This window comes from Lagopus leucura, unplaced genomic scaffold (assembly GCF_019238085.1).
Source record: "Lagopus leucura isolate 7727_CA_CO unplaced genomic scaffold, USGS_WTPT01 Super-Scaffold_100053, whole genome shotgun sequence".
In the NCBI taxonomy this organism is placed as follows: domain Eukaryota; kingdom Metazoa; phylum Chordata; class Aves; order Galliformes; family Phasianidae; genus Lagopus; species Lagopus leucura.
Window position 1 is genome coordinate 1,246,690 of NW_024962299.1, and position 17,218 is coordinate 1,263,907.

The window sequence follows — 17,218 nt, forward strand, 5'->3', positions numbered from 1 at the left end:
TAATTGTTCTGCCTGGAATTCCCTCTCTGACAACAATGGCAGGAGCAGGGTGGGGTTGTTTGAAAACGTTTGGTGATGAAGTGCTGGAGCAGCAGCCTCCCGGGCTGCCCGACCTCCCCACGTGGTGCAGTGCTGTTCAGTCTCCTGCACAAACAGCCACGCTCTTGGAGCTGCTGCCAACATAGTTGTGACCGCTTCTGTCTCTTCTGAGTGAAACTGATCAGGAATGCTTTGTCTGTATCAGATCTCCTTCACTCTTCTGCATTCCCTCGTTCAGCATTGTTCATTTTGTTGTAATTTCACCCTTTTTCTTTGGGTGAGGGAAGAGGGGAAGCCTATTGGAGCACCACCACTGAGCAGCAGTTACTGCCACCTCTGTGTGCTGTGATTCATCCCAGAGGCAGCCAACCGTCCGCATCTCCTGCAGTCCCAGATGGATTCGGGTGTTGTCCTGCAGTTGGGCATGGCCTGGGCTGGGGGTGAGTGAGTTCTGTGCTGGATGTCAGATCCTTTCTGTGCTGGTGGGGAGGCTGCTGGGGTTCTGGGCTGTGCAGCTGGCGGTGGAAGTGCTGGCGTGTGACCCAGGTGTGCTGCCCTGTGCTCCTCGGTGGGCAGAGGCAACTCGTGCCTTGGGTTGGCTCAGGTTGGCAGAGACCTTATGGATCACCTGGATCCAGCAAGGAGCAGTGAGCTGTGAGGAGTGGGGTGGAACCCACACCTCCAGGGGAGGCTGTGCCTGGAACGGACTATCCAAGATTCGTAGTCTGTTTTCTCTCGTGTTCGATTTCACTTCATTCCATTCTGGTTGGGAAGCTCCCTGGCTGCGTTTGGTTTGGCTTCTGCTGTGCTGTGCTGCTTCCCCCAGCCTGGTTGGTGCATGAGAGCAGCAGGGCTCAGACGTGAGCTGCTCGGGTGGTGGGAGCAGCACGAGGAGACTGCTGAGAGCTGCGGGTGCGACAGGGGGCTGGGGCTTAACGTTAGAGCAGTTCATGATGCGCGGTTGTAGTTGTTTACCCCAAACTGCAATTATCCTACTTGCTGAATTAAAAACGTCACGTCAGCTTGCTGAAGCGAGATTTGATGACAAAGGCATTGTTTTTAGCCAGCAGCCGGGCAAAGAACACTGCAAGTATACATCTAAATGTGACTTTACAAGCGGAGCGCAGCACAGCCGGGGCTTTGACTCGGCGCTGGCTGCTGCGCGGGCTCATGGGTAGCAGTTTGGCTGGGGATCAAGGCGCTGCTTTAATCCTACCTCTGTCCTTTCGTCCTCTGCGTGCTTTCCTGCCTGCCCTCCGTGCAGCTCGGTGCTGTGCTCCCACAGGCCGGGATGTGCCCTGCGCTCGTGGGCTGCGTGTGTGGCTGCTGGGCTCTGAGCACGGCTGGTGCCCAGCGCTGCGGTTTGGGCAGCGGAAAGAGCCCGCACTGCACACCGGGGCTGCCTGGGTGCCTCAGCCCTGTGTGCTCTGAGGGCAGTGCTGTGCCTGCTCGGAGGGCTTTGGGCTGTGATGCTTCTGCCCTGGTGCTGCCTGCTGGCTCGGAGCACACTGCTGCGTGCTCTCAGAGAGGCTCTGCTGTTTCTTGCCTTGGAGAGTGACTGTGTGTGCTTCTAGAGGCAGAAGAGTGACTTCCTCAGCCCCTCCTTGCCTAATTAGTGCTTTTTCAATAAATGGAATGCCTGCATCCTTCTCACAAATTGCTTTCAGAAAGGAAAGGAAATAGTTTGGATATTAATAGTAACCTGCATCCAGCTTGCCACTGAGTGCTTGGTTGCAAATATGGGACTCGAAAAGGTGACAGATGTCTGTCTCTCATTCCTGAGAACGTTCTGCATTTCTCAGTGTTTTAAAATTGAGCGTAGTGGGAGAGAAAAGGCAGATACCAAAGTGCTCTCCCTGCCTGAGTGCCTTTCTAAGCCTCGTGCTTCTGCTGGGGAGAACTTCAGAGAGGCGTGCAGGGCACTGTGTGCCCAGCAGTGTGTGTCCCACGGCAGCCTTGTGTAGCAGCTCGGTGTGCCTGCTGTGTGCCAGTGCTGTGATCTAACCTGGCATTACCGGTTTCATTCCACAGCTCATACCTGTCTGCGTTGTGCTGTTGAAGGGCAGTGTCTTGCAGCATAACTAGGACAAGTCAAAGCTCCCACGGCTTTTCAGCTTGCTTTCGTTCCAGCCAGCGTGGTGTTGCATTGCCTCCTACTACAGCATGGTGTGGGGTTTCCTACGCGTGGGCAGTGCTGCTCCATCTGCAGAGCTGGCCTTTGCGTGTCCCATTTGAAGGGCTGCTGGCGTGTTGTTCTGCATTTACACTTCCATCTCAGCTGGCTGAGATCCCCCTGGCCCTGGGGTTATTCCTGCTGCAGTGCAGCTGGTGAGGTTCTGGGGTGCTGTGACAAATAGAAGCTGGTGCTCAGACTTGTTTGCCAGCTGAGTGTCGCAATCCCAATGTAGGCACCTGTGGGCAGGAGTTGGGTAATCCTCTGCTGTTCTTTTGCCATAAGCCTGAATTCCTGTAGCTTTCTAATATGCACTGTTTTGTTTTTCAGTACTCGATTAATTTTTAAACTTTCCTGTAACCATTTCTGAGCTGTCAGCAGCTGGGGTTACTGCTGCTCGTGCTGTTGACTGTGCTGGTGCTGCCTTCCCCCGTCCTCTTGCTGATGTGCTGGGAGCAGCCCTGCCTGCCTTTGCCTCCTGCCTGCTGCTGGAGCGCAGCCTGTGCTGGATTCTGCTGGCCTGGAAATCCCTTCCTGGTGGTGACTTTTATGGGGTTTGTGTTTCAGCTCCATTGTGCCCTTTGCTTTACCTGCCTGTATGGATACAGCTGTGCTTAAGCTTTTTTTTTTTTCCCAGTGCTATTTATATACAACACTCGTAATTATCTGAGTGCAGAATAATTGCTTCAGCCGCTTGGTACCTTTCAGAAGGGGCTCAGCAAGTGTTTGGGATGTGGAGGTTATTGTTTCTCCCGCTCTGTGTGAGAGAGGAAATACTGATGGAGCAGTTGTGCTCAGAAAGCTCACGGATGGGCTGGGGATGATGGATGCACTGCATGCAGTGCAAGCAGCTGAGTGGCTCTGAGTGCTGGCACTGGATTGGGGCTGGGTAGCTGAGCAGTTTGGGTGATGTGAAGGTAGATGGGATGCTGTGAATCTCCGTTGCTTTTCTTTTTCCCTTCAGTAAGGCTTTCTCTGTTTGAAATAAATATTCCTCTGTGTGCTGTGGTAAGCGAGGGCTCCTTTCAAAGCAAGGCAGCAGCTCGGCATGTATCCCCCCACAGCACATTCAGCTCACTTTGTGAAGAAGTGAACCCAATGATGCACCATTCTGGGAGAGATTCGACCAAATTGCACAGACCTAGCAGTATGAGGTAATGGTTTTTCATGTTGGGACTCCACAAATGAAAACCTGCTGAGGTCAGGAGGGCTGTTGGGAAGCCCTGGGGCTGGCAGGTGAGGTGCTGCAGCTTGCTGTGCTGCCGGGGTGCCCATACAGCCCTGATCCATGTGCTGAGCCCTCCTGCTGCCATCCGTGAGTGGAGCAGCCCTTGGTGAGAGGCAGCACCTCTGCGGGGTGAAGGCAAGATTCGTTCATGAATTTGCTGATAGAAATGGGTGATCTTTACGTGTTTTAATGTCTTCTGTAGCAAATGGTGTTTCTTTATGACTAAATCCCAGCTGGGGCAGCAGCGTCTCCTCAGCCTGGCAGGACGAGTCTTGTCTCTGCTTGCTGGTGCAGAAGGGCAAGCCGGAGCCTTGAGCTGCAGCCCAGGGTTGGCTCGGGAAACTGCAGAAACTGTTTGGAGTTAATTCTTTCCACTCATCAGAGAAGCCACAGAAGGGCGGTGAGGGTGAAGGAGGAGAGATGAGAACATGCTCGTGTGTTTCCAGAGCTCTTAATTGTGTGCACAGAATAGAAAAACCTGGTTCAGTGGAAACTGTTTGGGCTTGCATCGCTCTTCTGCCACATCACTCCAAGAAAAAAAGGAGCTACTGAAATGACTTCAGCTTTCAGGTGGTGCTGAGGGCTGGGCCTGTTCTGGCATCTCTGTTTCTGGCCCTGCCAGGTGCCTTTGGGGCTGCTTCCGTGGGTCCTTGCAGGGGGAAGCAGTGAGCAGCGGCTGTGCGGTCAGCAGTCCTGGGATGTTTGGGCCATAGGAGCTGCAGGAGCCCGATCCCATTTACTGGTGTCCTGTGTGACAGAGCTGAAATGTGCTGTAACCCCACAGCTCTGCTCAGCTCCTGTTGCGTGCACCGGGGTTACAAGCGGTGAGCAGTTGGGTACGTTTCTGCTGGCCATTAGTTTTTGGTTCAACGCAATTTAAATCCAAAATGCAACACTTCTGTACTGTGCTTTGACCTACTGAAATGAATTACAGAATTCGAACCTCCCAAGACTTATTTCTATAAAAGGAAGCACAGAAATGTACCATACCCAGACGTCTTCTCACGTTCTCCTTATAAGCACGGTGCTGGCGGCAGTTGCTGCATGGCAGGCAGCAGAGCGCTGTGCTCGCAGCGCAGCTCCTGGACTCCCAGCTTTCAGCACAGGTCTCTAAGCAGCATTCTGCTTCATGAGTTTAGGCTGGTATCAGCTTGCTGCTTCTTGTGGGCCACCAGGGTCATAGAAGAGCCTTAGTTGAACAGGACCTCAAAGATCATTGAGTTCCAACCCCCTGCTGTGTGCAGGTCACCAACCAGCAGCCCAGGCTGCCCACAGCCACATCCAGCCTGGCCTTGAATGCCTGCAGGGCTGGGGCATCCACAGCCTCCTTGGGCAACCTGTGCCAGTGCCTCACCACCCTCTGAGTGAAAACCTTCCTCCTCATATCCAACCTAAACCTCCCCTGTCTCAATTTAAAACCATTCCCCCTTGTCCCATCACCACCCACCCTCACAAACAGCCGTTCCCCCTCCTGTTTATGCTCTCCCTTCAAGCACTGGAAGGCTGCAATGAGGTCTCCTTGGAGCCTTCTCTTCTCCAAGCTAAACAAGCCCAGTTCCCTCAACCTTTCCTCATAGCAGAGCTGCTCCAGCCCTCTGCTCATCTCAGTGCCCTCCTCTGGACCCGCTCCAGGAGCTCCACATCCTTCCTGTGCTGGGGGCCCCAGGCCTGGGTGCAGTGCTGCAGATGGGGCCTTAAAATGCCTCAAGGAAGCTTGGTTCTGCAGGCTGTCGCTCAGGAACTGCATCTTTCCATTCCGCCTGCTCCTTTTTTGGTGGGATAGGTTGAGCTTTAGGCTCTGCAGGCCCCATGGAAGCATCCTGAGCTGTTTTTGAGGACAAAGCCAAGTCACTGTGCATCCCCTGGTGTGCCCAGCGCTGGCTGCTGGTGTGGTGTGAGCCTCTAGGTTAGGGCATGGTCTTCATTTTGAGTTCCTGCCCGTGTCTTGGAAGCAGGTTGCTGCCTGCAGCACTTCACTGTTCTCTGCTTGCTCCAGGTGCTCGGAGGTGACCCCAAATGTCCCAAGTGAATGCATGGGTACACAGTGGGGGTTTGGCAGCCACCTGATGGTGGGTTCCTGTGTCTCAGCACCTTGAGTAGAGAGCACTGTGTTTCCCAAGCAGGCCTTTGTCCCTCGGTTGTAGGGCACTGTGTGCCATTATGGCCAGGCTGCTCTCTGCTCACCTACAGAGCTCACAGGGGATATTCAGAGGCTTCTCCCTGCCCTTGCTCATTCCATGTGCACCCCTCGAGCTCCCTGGCTGCAGTAGTGAAGCTTATCGTGCTGCACAGCTGCTGTATCCGTGTATTCCCGGCAGGTCTTCTCGGTGGAGCCCTCAGAGAGATCCCTCATTGAAATTCTGTCGAGGGAAGCAGATGAATGCTGGGGACAAGGGCTGTCCTGCTCTCCTGAGATCTCTTCATTCAGAAGTTGGCATGAGGCAGGATTTGAGCCTAACGATACAGTGTTACACCCCAGCTTTGGGTTGCTGTGGAACCTGAATGAACGTGGGTCTGCTTTTAAATCAGAATCCAGCTCTTCTGGCTTCAAAGGAGCTCCCATAGGGAAGAGCAAACTCTTGTGGGGAGGTTGTGGCTCCTGCTTGTTGGGAGGGAGAGCCAGCATTGTGCTGCTTTTGTACTCCGTGCAAAGCAGGGACTGCAGGAGAGCCCCTTTGCTTTGCTGGTCAGGGTGAGATGGAGCGCAGTGATTTCAGTCTGCATGTGGCCGTGCTGTTGTGCTGGGCACATCTTGCTTCTTATGCTCATAAAGCTCTTACCTGCTAGTGCTGGGTTCTCTTCTGTAAAGATGCAAGACATCCTCTTAAGTAAGAAGTTTGTGTTACTTGATTCCCGATGTATATTTTTCAAGGGCTGCCACCAGACGTTGCTCTGTGCTCTGTCAGCGAGGTGCAGCGTGTGGCTGAGGTTCCCCGTCGGCGGGGAGGTGCTGGACACAGAGTGCTCCTTCCCTGCCCAAACTGCCTGCTCACCCAGTTTGCAAATTACTTTGTGCTAATATGAAATGGCATCGCAAGTCTTGAAAGGCTCTGAGCTCGTTTTGAGCCACAAGCAGGTCTCCCCGAGCACTGCATTTGGTATTTGTGTGGCAAAGGGAGGCCTGGCTGTGAGCTGCCTTGTGTTGCCTGATGGTTTGGGAGCTGCGTTGGCACTGCTGCATGGCACAGAGTGGGGACAGGTGCTGTGCTGCTGGTGGTCTTGGGGTGATTCTCATCATTGGGTAGGTTAATTAGTGATTGTAATTTAGGCTTTTGAAAGGGCAGTTTTGCTCTGAATGGAAACATTGGGTTCTGCACAGCTGGAGTGCCACGCGGGACCTGGCTGAGTTTATTGAGTTTATTAAGTTCTGCCTCGTTCCTTCCTGGCCCAGCTGTAGGTGTGTGCCTGGGGCAGCCTGCAGCAGGGCTGGTTTGTGTTGAACGCTGAGATTTGGGGTGAGGCAGTGGTGGTCAGCAGCTCACGCCTGCCCTTCCTTCCTGCCATTCCCATCTGTGAGCAGGCTGTACTCTGGGTGCTGGGGACGGGTTGGTGTTCAGCAGTGCTCAGATCTTTCACTACAGTCTGCTCGTTCTGAACACAACTGCATTTCTAACGAAATGATCCCTGTGTCTTTCAGATCACACAGCGATTTTGGGACCCGCCCCAGTTGGATTGTAATCCATGTCCTGCTAACGGCAGCTTTCAGCTATGGAATCGGTAAATATTGACCTTGCTTCTATCCAAGTGTTTCCGGTTGTTACCTAACAAGTGCTTCTGTCTGTGCTGCAAGTTCTTGCTTTGTTTTGTATAATTCAAAGCCAAGTGTTGCAGCTCCCATGGACTTAAAGGAACTGCTAACAGGGATTATCCAGAGAAGTGCTCTAAGGCCTCGTTCTCGTGTCACTTCCGGCACTGTGCGGTGCTGCCTGCAGGACACCATGGGCTGCTTGCTTTGCTTTCAAGAAAAAAAAAAGCAAAGCTGTGAAAAAGTGCTAATTTAACAATGTTATGTCTCCTTGTGATTAGTATAATTGGAACAGATGGCACCTGTTTCGTTTTGGGCAGAGAAACCTCCAGATATGCTGAGGCTGTGGTTTGCATTCAGTGCTAGGACTCAACTTTTGGTAGTGTTAGCAGATGTAGAAATAGTAGATTATCCTAGAGTGGAATTGAGTGAAAAATTGAGGCTTTTGATGAAGCATTTTGAGAGGAGAGGAGAGGACTGGTGCTGCCCCAAAGCACAGTGGGGTGGGCTGCTCCTGCTGGGGGTCTGGGTGCTCGGGGCCCTGGTTGGAGTTAGGTGGGCTGATGCTGTCCTCAGGATGCTGCAGGTCTGCATCAGGTGGCTTTGCGAGCTCCTAAGGGGCTTTTGTCCTGGGTTCTGGGGGAATCATCCCGTGTTTAGCTTGGCCATACTAATGCCAAGGCATTCAGAGGGAGACGGGTGTTATGTCAGCATCTCTTGGTGAATATTAATAGTGGTGTGGAAACCTTGCGCAGTGAAACAAAACAGACTGGGCATCAGTAACTCTCCCCTGCTGCAGCTTGGTAATTAAAGTGTATCAGGTGTGAGGCCTTCAGCAGTAGCTGCAGTAACTCTTTCTTTAATGAGTGCTCTGCAATTGCCTGAAAAACTGAGCTGGATCCTCTCATCAATTATAGAACAGGTTGTTTACTACCTATTGCATTTCATCGTTTGGTACAAAGATTCTTCATTCTGCATTTAAGTGTTTTGCTTTTTTTTTTTTTATTAACACAAGCTCTCCTTTAAACAACAGGATAAGTTTTCACTGCAGTAACTTTCACTTCATTGGCAATTCATGGAATATCCAAGTGTACTTGTGCTGGGAGCACAGCTCGGAGCCTTGCTTCCTGCAGGGCAGCAGTGCACTGAGATGGGCTGCACCCATCCTTTGGTTCTCCTTGCTGCCCGTGGCTTTCAGGGCTGTTTCTGAGAGCTTAAACTTATGTGCTACCTCTATGGTGGCTGCCTGTCATCTGCTGTGTGCATTCAGCCCTCTTCCCTCTGGCTGCTCTGTGCTTTGTGCCTGTGGTTCACACAGCTGTGTGCTGCTGGGTCTGGCGTTGTGATGGCTGGGGATGGGGTCAGGAATGCTTTCCCAGGAGCAGAGCCTTGTTCCTTTTCAGGCCTTGTTGCCTTTCAGCTCCTCGTGCACAAATGGATCCCTGTGTTACCGTGTGCTGGGGGGGTGCAGCCACCTGCCTCCTCCCAAGGGGGTTTGGTGTGCTGTGGCTGTGCTGAGCTGTCCTCACTGCTGTTTGTGGCTGTGAGGAGGGGTTGCCCTCGTGTTAGATCTGTGACAGTGTGTGCAGGGGCACCAAATGGTTGCTCCGATGTCGTGCTGTGATTTTTTTCCCCCCACTTCCAGCACCGTGTGCAGCAGTCAGTGAGTGGCTGTGCTGTGGGGTCCCCTCCAGAAGGGTTTGGTTCCTGCAGCAGGATCCTGTGCTGCTGCCCTGCTCTCGTGCTGCCCAGAGGGGCTGTGGATGCCCCATCCGTGGAGGTGTTCAAGGCCAGACTGGATGGGGCCCTGGGCAGCCTGGTCTGGTGTTACATGGGAAGGTTGGTGGCCCTGCATGCGGCAGGGGGTTGGAGATTCGTGATCCTTGAGGCCCCTTCAAACCCTGGCCGTTCTGGGGGCTGGGCAGGCAGCTACGTTCTGGGTGCTGTGGTGCTCGTGGGGCCGTGGAGCAGGGCAGCTCAGGGGATGTGTGGGCACTTGTGGCACAGTGCTCAGCCAGGACCTGCTGGGCAGCACGTGCAGCACGCTGTGCTGGGGAGGGCCCTCCTGCTGCAGGAAGTTATGAAAGCCTGAGATTTCTCCATTTTGGTGGTTGGCTCCTTATTGCAACATGCACACATTGCTAAAACCCTGCTACCTTCAGTTCTCTAAAAGCAATCGTTTTGTTATTGCTGGAAGCTGAAGAAAACAGGCTGTGAGAAGGCAGCTGGGGTGCTGGCTCCATGCAGCCCCGTGGCCCCGGGAAGCCATGTGGGGGTCTCCTCATGTGACAGCATTTGGTGTGAAGCTGCAGAGCTCCCGTGTTGTGTTCCACGTCACAGCGAGGAGCAGTGCACTGCAGTGGGTGAGTGCAAGGCTGGGGCTCCAGCAGCTCCCTGAGGGCAGCGCTGCTGCAGAGCCACCGGAGCTGGTGATGCTCCCAGGGGTGCTTTGGCTCTGGAATCGTGCAGAGTTCATGGTGTGCAAGGAGGTGTGAGATGGAGGGCACCAGCGATGCTGCTGGTGGGAGCTGGAGCCCTGCCTTGCTCTGAGCTCCTCGGGAGGGTGCAGCTGTGAAGCCGAGGTGCTGCTGGAAAAGCAATCGCGATACGCGTTTCCAGAATGGAATTGTGCTCTGGTAGTCAGATGCTACAATAAGGGTGGCATTGTTTGGATGGGGTGTGATTTAAGTGTTTAACAACGTGTATGAAAAAAACGTTCGACTTGATGATGAACGACTCTGGTTTGCCCAGTGCTCGTAGAGCTGGGTTGGATCTCCTTGCAGAGCAGTGCCCTGCAGAGCCCTGGGGCGCTGCCACGGGAGGTGCTGAGATTAAAACACTGCATCTAAACTGGGCGCTTAAAGCCGGAGCTGTGCTGTAAGCTGGGGGCTTTGCTGTCAGCACAGCTTGCTCGTGGCTCAGGGCACGCCAGCATCTGGGTGCAAAACGCTGCTGAAATCTGCAGGAAAGGGCTTTAAAACTCTTCCCCTGCCCCAATGGAAGGGCTGGATTTCCAGGTGTGATCTCAGCACCAGCGTTCCGTGTGCCTGAATTGCTGCTTTTACGCTTCATTCTATTTTATCAGTATTTGTTAAATTGCAGCTGTTATTCACGTGCCATTTCTGGCAGATGCCACCTACGTGCCCTCGATCTGAGCCTCCCTTTTAGCAGTGCGGCTTGGGAGGCTCCTTCTGTGCGTGTCAGCACTGCCATTAATCCCCCCCGTAACATTCCTGCTGCTAACCAGCTCACCTGGCACGTGTGCACAAGGGAGCAGCTTTAAGGAATGATTGGAGCTGAGCAGAAACCTCTGAGCACAGTGAGTTGTTGTGGGCGCTGCTGGGCTGTGTGCTCAGCAGAGCACAGAAGGAAGCTCCCAGCGAGAGCAGCCCGCAACCAAATATAAACTGCTCTTCCTTCCTCTTGTCTTCTGTTTTGAACCAGACAAAGCCATTGCAGTAACAACCTGAAAGAATGGAAAATAGGTATTTTTTTTCCACTCTGCTTGGTTTTGAATAACTCTGTTTTCATGAGGGGGCTGTGTTCTGACTGCACACTTTGAGTTCTGCAGCTTTCAGAGCCGTGCAGCAGCAATCCTCCAGGGGGTCTGGAGGTGCTGTGTGGGGGCAGCTCACTTCCTTACAAGGGTGGATGGTGGTGGGTCAAGGGGAATGGCTTTAAACTGAGACAGGGGAGGTTTAGGTTGGATATGAGGAGGAAGTTTTTCAGCCAGAGGGTGGTGAGGCACTGGCACAGGTTGCCCAAGGAGGCTGTGGATGCCCCAGCCCTGCAGGCATTCAAGGCCAGGCTGGATGTGGCCGTGGGCAGCCTGGGCTGCTGGTTGGTGACCTGCACACAGCAGGGGGTTGACACTAAATGGTCACTGTAGTCCTTTCCAACCCAGGCCATTCCATGGTTCCTTGTTTCTTACAATCACACAATGTTTGGGTTGGAAGGGATCTCTGAGGACTACCTGGTCCCCTCCCTGCCACCAGCACGGACATGGCAGCCCTATCAGGAGCTCAGAGCTTCTCCTCCAGAGCTGACACTGGTGTCTGCAGGGTGCAACCTGTACCAATGCCCTCACCATAAGCAGCTTCTTCTTTCCAGTCTGGATCTGCCCTGTTCTGGTCTGCAGCTGTTTCCCATTGTGCTGTCCCCACACACCCCACTAGAGTTGGTTCCCTTCTCCCTTACAGCCCTGTTAGGCCAGGGAGAGCAGCTCCGTGCAGCAGAGCCCTGCAGTGCATTGCTGGCAGTGGAGCTGAGGTGTGTGCCCTGGGAGGGATGCTGGGCTTCCAGGGGCTGGGCTTCAGGGTGGGATCACACAGGAACGGGGCTGAAACGGCTTGTTTGCAAAAGACATCCATCATGCTCTGATTAAGTGCAGATGATGCGTTTGGCAGCAAGAGGTGTGCAATCTGTTCCTACCGTAAGGAGCTCGCAGACCAAAGGCCTGCTGATTAGAGCAGGCTGTTGGGGTTTTTGAATGAATAATGATTCAGGAGGTTCTCGTTCCCTCATCTCTTGCTCTTTTACAGAACAGCGGAGATAATTGTTTTCCTGGTGGCTGCGCTGTTCACATCCATTAGTTGAGCTCTGTGTCCCTGGGGGCTCAGTGGTGTCACTGGGGGGTGCGTGGGCCTGGTTGGTGTTGGGGAGGGACTGCTGATAAAAGCAAGGGGTGCTTCTGGAAAGCTCCTGAGTGCCTCAAAACAGGGGAGATGGTGTCGTTGCTTCTGTGCCATGCTTAAGTTCCTGATGGCACTCAGGTCTTACAAGGATGGGGCTGAGACCTGGGACTTGAACATGGGTTGGTTAGCAGCTTAACAAACAGTGTGGGAGCTCAGGATCTCTGACGGCACTGCTGCTCTGTGTGTTACCCCTGTTGTATGGCAGTTTGCTCTTCCCCAGCACAAGTTCCAGCACAAGATTTGGGTCTATGCTGATGTGGGGCACAGGGATCACATCCCATTGTGGGGGGGAGACAGGAGCAGGGCTGTGCTGGAGCTCTGTGCTCCCCAGGGCAGCAGTGCTCCAGCTCCTTTATGTGCAGCCCCCAGGAACTCAGCTCCAGGGCCAGGAGTGGTGCTGCTGATGCCTGCTGCCATCTGCTCCTCCACCACAGCCTGGGGTGCTGCTGAGGTTTGGAGGCATTTGGGTGGAAATCCTCTCGTTATTTTCACGGGCTCTCACTGTAAGGGACAGACATCTCCAAAGCACTGAAATGGCAAGTCTGCGTTCTGTAATCTCCCATCTAAATTCATTTGGGATTTGAATTCGAATAGTTACCAATAGTGGAGGTTACTTCAGAGCACAATAGCTGTTCTGGGTGAAATCAGTGCCTTATCCAGCAGCAGTGCTCTTGTGCAACCTCACCTTTCTGGGTTAACAGCTCTGAAGAGCAAAAAGATGGCAGGCATGTGTGCATTCATTTGAGGGAATTGCCACAGCGATGGATGCTGTTCTCTTCCATAAGGAAAACTGAAGGTGGGTTTCCATTCTGCTCGTTCCATGAATCGGTGATGCTGGAGGGTGGGCTGGTGCTGCTGGTGGCTGCGGGCTCACAGAGCAGCAGTGGCGCAGGGACAGTGGAGCAGGTGCTGCAGCACAGGAGTTCACTTTGCAGTGCACCCATTCTGGTGCTTGTCCAGAAAGCAGCTCTGTCTGAGGGCTCTGGCACTTTGTGTTTCCCAGCTTTGCACAGCCTGCTCCGGGCCGTTGGAGCAAAGCGTTGCCTTTCATCAGAGCCCCTCTGGGAGGTGTGTGGGCTCCTATCTCACAACACCCCACAGGCAGCTTCTCCTGCAGCAACCTGCAGCCTTGGGGCCTGCAGTCCCAGAGGCTTTTAGGGGCAATCTCAAGTCATCGTGTCCCACGGGGAGGCTCAGGTCTATGGGAACAAGCTCAGGGGTGTTTAAGAGCACTCAGTCTGTGGTGTTTCTTGATGTCAGGCTGCAGCAAGGAGCCCTGATCCCGTGTTTCCCAGGAGCTGAGGCTCTAGGCTTGCTCCAGGACATGCTGAGCACAGGAAGAGTGGTTGGATGGGGAACGATGGATGGAAGAATGTGCTGCTCTGATGCTGCAACCATTGGCCAGGTGCTGAAACCAGCGTGGTTTGGGAGGAAAAGCTTGGGGAAGGCTGAAGGATTGGACGCTCTGGTCGGTTGGGTGGGGATGGGCAGGTGGCAGTGCTTTGCTGTGGGTCGTTCTGACCCTGCAGGCTCACAGCTGTGTGTTGGGGCAGCGTTGAACTGTTCCGGTTATTCCCTGTTGGACCTGGGTTTGCTGTGAGAGTCCCACAATGACTGTACTTCCTTTCTGTGTCACCTGGTCAGAAGAAAATTGTCGTCTTGTCTTCAGTAGTTTTTCCCTCATTCTTGTAGTCTTGCCCATATCCTGTATTTGTTTTCCTGCAAGAAGCCTCTCAACTTTTTCTTAATTGAAATGAAGCACTGTAACAGAAATGCACGTTTTGGTTGGAGATAATGTAGGAATTAAATATTCACAGGAATTTGTTCTAAGTTGGTGGAAAAACATTCACTGCAGAGCTCTGCTTTGGAGCGTCGGCATCTGGGATTTGTCACCAAGGCTTCCCATGCAGAAGGGGCTGATGGTGGGGCAGCTGAGCAGCGTGTTGGTGCGCTGAGTGGCACCGCGTCTGCCTTGCTGCCTGTTAATGCTGCACCAGAGTTCGGGGGAATCGGAGAATGGAACGACAGCAGGTAGTGAATTTCATTGTAAAAATGAAAACAGATGCATTAAAAAAAAAAATCCTGAGTTTTTTTTTTAATTTTTTTATTTTTCCCCCTGTCAGCAGCTACAGCTGCACCTGGGCGCAGCAGCTGGCCAGGCCTGAGGCTTTCCCCCAGCATTAATGGTGCTTTTACTGCAGGCTGAAAGGAAAGCTCTGTGTCGGCCGCTCCCTGGCTGGGCTCCGTCCGGGGCCGGCTGTGAGCGCTGCTGGGAGAGGAGAGCGGAGCTGCGCTCCTCGCCACGCGGTGCAGGTAGGAGAGCCGGGCGGTGCCGCGGTGCCGGTGGAGGTGTGCGGCTGCACGGCCGTATTTTTAGACGGCTCTGTTTCCAAGGGCATCTGCGCTCAGGGCTGACGTGTAGCATGTGCTGCAGTGCAGCGTTGCAGCGTCTGCTCGGGGGCTGCTGGCGCGCTCTGGAAGGAATGTGGGCCGGGGACCAGCAGTGCTTCCACGGCTCTGTGCTGCCGGCCCTCCTCCCTGCGCTGCTCCATCTACTTCTCATACTTGCGAAACCGCACCGAGCTTCGAGACGCTCCCGTGTCAGCCTGGGCTGTGATGAGCAAGAGGATTAATTAGATCTTGGAGACAGATAACTGGAGCGATGGGCCGTGCATAACAGCAGCCTGGAATCCCGGCGCCGTGTTTGCGAGGAGCTGTGCGGTGTGTGTGCCTCGTGTCCCAGCCCTGCCTGCACGTGGCCCCGCGCTGCCTGCCCGCCGTTCCCTGTGTGCTGGGCTCTGTGGTGCTAAGCTAAGAAGTAACCCTGACTGCAATCAGACTGTGAGTGCAGGGTTTTCTTGTTGCTGCCGTACAACCTGTGTTCTGACCGTGTATCTCTGCTCTTTCCCGTGCAGAGCTTTGCTTTGCCAGCAGAAAGAGGTTCTGTATCCCCCGTTCAAGTTACGGTAGCTCAGAGGAATGGAGAAAACACTGCGCTGTTTTTTATGTAGCTGTGTTAAATGTCTTTGGATCGACTCTTGGATATGAGCGAGGAGGACGGAGTGTACTGGGCAAAGGAGGAATATGGTTTTTGTGAACACATAAAATGTGCGTGGCTTTAGCATTGGGAGGTGGACTGGTGGGTCTGCCGCTCACCTCGGAGGGATCCATTCCCCCTCCCTCTCCCACTGTGGTTCCTTGTAGCTTTCCTCTTTGGTACAGATGTGTTTTTATTTACTGAGGACCTTGCATGTCTGGTGGTGACAGCAGAGCTGTGCTGTGTGGCTGAGAAGGGAGCCTGGTGCTTATTCAAGCCATGATCCTATGGAGGCTGTAATTAAAAGGTGTTGAAAGAGGGCTGCATGTTTGCAGTTTGCAGAGTTGGTTTTTTTTCTTGCAGTCTCAGAGATCGCTGGGAAAGGAGGCTGGTCTGCCTGCTTTCTGCTGGGCAAACAGGAATCAGAGCCTCACCAGCTTGTGCTGGCCTGGTTATGAAACTGGTGTCTGTAAACACGTGCTGGAGTGGCTCCGAGTCAGGAGATAATGGAGCTGCAGAGCAGGGGATGCTCCTCTGTAGGGCTGCCTGAAGCTCAGGCACCAAAGGATGGAGATGCATCCGATAGATAGACTTGGTAGAATGGATGTTCAGCAGCACGAATAAACCTCATTACTCTGGAACTCATTGATGACTCTTGACTTTTTACCCCTCCTACTCAGCCATGCTTTCTCAAGGTACAATTAATAATAATAAAAAAAAGACAAAAAAGTGATAGTTTTACTTTTTGTTAAACCGTGCTGTTGTTGAGCTATGTGTGGTTTGGCCTTCAGCCCTGCAGAATGTTGGCAGCAGTCCTCGTCTGGAAAGAAACGGTAATTCTTTCGGGGTTGAAAAATGGGGGAGGAAAGATCCATGTACAGCAGAGATGATTTAAAGCAGAATGAGTCCAGTCACATATACGTACGTGTAGATCTGTCTATATTTGTGAGCACGCACTAACGTTTGGTATAGAATGTTCCTGAGCCCTGTTTTTGTTGGTTTTCCTTATTTTTAGGTCATTGTAGTCTTTGCTGTTTTTGAGCTTATGAAACTCGGTGCTCTCAGGCTGCAGGGGTTGCAGTCTGACATGCATGCAGCGCATCCGAATTCAGGAGAGATGCCAGGAAGGTGAACCCGAGCTGTGTGCCAGCAGCTGCCCCGCGTGCCGAGCGGAGGGCTGGCAGCCGGAGCCCAGGGCTGAGCTGAGCTCGACCTGTTTGGGGCTGGGCTGTGTGGGACCCTGGGCAGGAGCCCAGCAGGCAGCACACGGCTGTGGGACGTGCTGCGCTCGCTGCCTGCCCCGCACAGGGCTGCGGTGTGCTGGCACTTCTGCTTTGCTTCCAGAAACGGGCGTGCTGCTGTGCGTGTGCCCAGCCTGAAAAGGGAAACGTCGGCTGCTTTTGGCCGGGAGAGTCAGCTTTGATCTTCCTTCTGGGCATCTTAGGATCGCTTCTCTAACGGCAGCATTACGGCCCTTGTTCTGACAGCATGATTGCTGTGGCTGCATGGGAGATAGGAGCGTGAATTCGGGAACCCTGTGGCTGGGCTCCCATCTCAGAGCTGGGACTGCTGTCCCCTGCTCACCCCCATGTCCCAGTGCTCTGTGACTCTGTGCCAGGCTGTGAAAGGAATTGGCTCGTGTAGGAACCTCTGTGCAAACATGGGAGCCTGCTTGGAGTTGCATCAAGGCTGGGAACGCTAACTTGGTTTGCAATGGTTTTTGTTCTTACTGCGGAGCAGCAGTGGCCGTGCAGGTGATGTCGGGGTGCTGGTGGTGTCCCTGTGTTTGCTGGGGTCCCACAGCAGGGCTGCTGGGAGCAGCTTTGGGGAGGCTGCATTCTGTCTGTGTGCTCTGAGGCTCTGCATCCTGGGGGGAAAGCAGATGTGGAATGGCTCGGGAGGGTGAGACTGCCAGCAGGGAGGAGTGGGTGCCCCCTTTGGTAGTGAGGGCACAGCAGCAGGAGGTGGAGGTTGTGGAAGGAGTGGAGCTGTTTCTCAGACAGGCTGGAGCTGCAGATCTATGTGCAGGGAGGTCAGACTTTCCATGCCCACGTCAGCTGCAGCTCAGGGCCCAGGTGCTGTGCGACTGCTGCGTTAAAGGCATCCAGTGCTGCTGCTGGGTCCTTCCTGTTGAATTCCGCCTGCTTTGATTCACTACAGCTGGTGGAACAGTTAGGCTTGGTTCAGGCATGTGTGGAAGAGAGCTCATTTCATGCTTGGAATTGTAATTATGTTCTTTTCTTTCAAGCTGCCAGCAGTAAAAGATGTCTTCCGGTGTGTATTATCTAAATAAGCTGTAGTG

At 53.6% G+C, this 17,218-nt stretch overlaps 1 protein-coding gene across 1 annotated transcript in view; it reads left to right on the forward strand.

Moving 5' to 3' along the window:
- Nucleotides 1–17,218, forward strand: part of ANKRD11 (ankyrin repeat domain 11) — an 80,120-nt gene that overhangs the window by 10,576 nt on the left and 52,326 nt on the right. The window contains exon 2 of the mRNA XM_042885849.1: nucleotides 7,078–7,157. The gene's annotated coding sequence lies outside the window, so the exon portion shown is untranslated. The remainder of the gene's footprint in view (nucleotides 1–7,077; nucleotides 7,158–17,218) is intronic.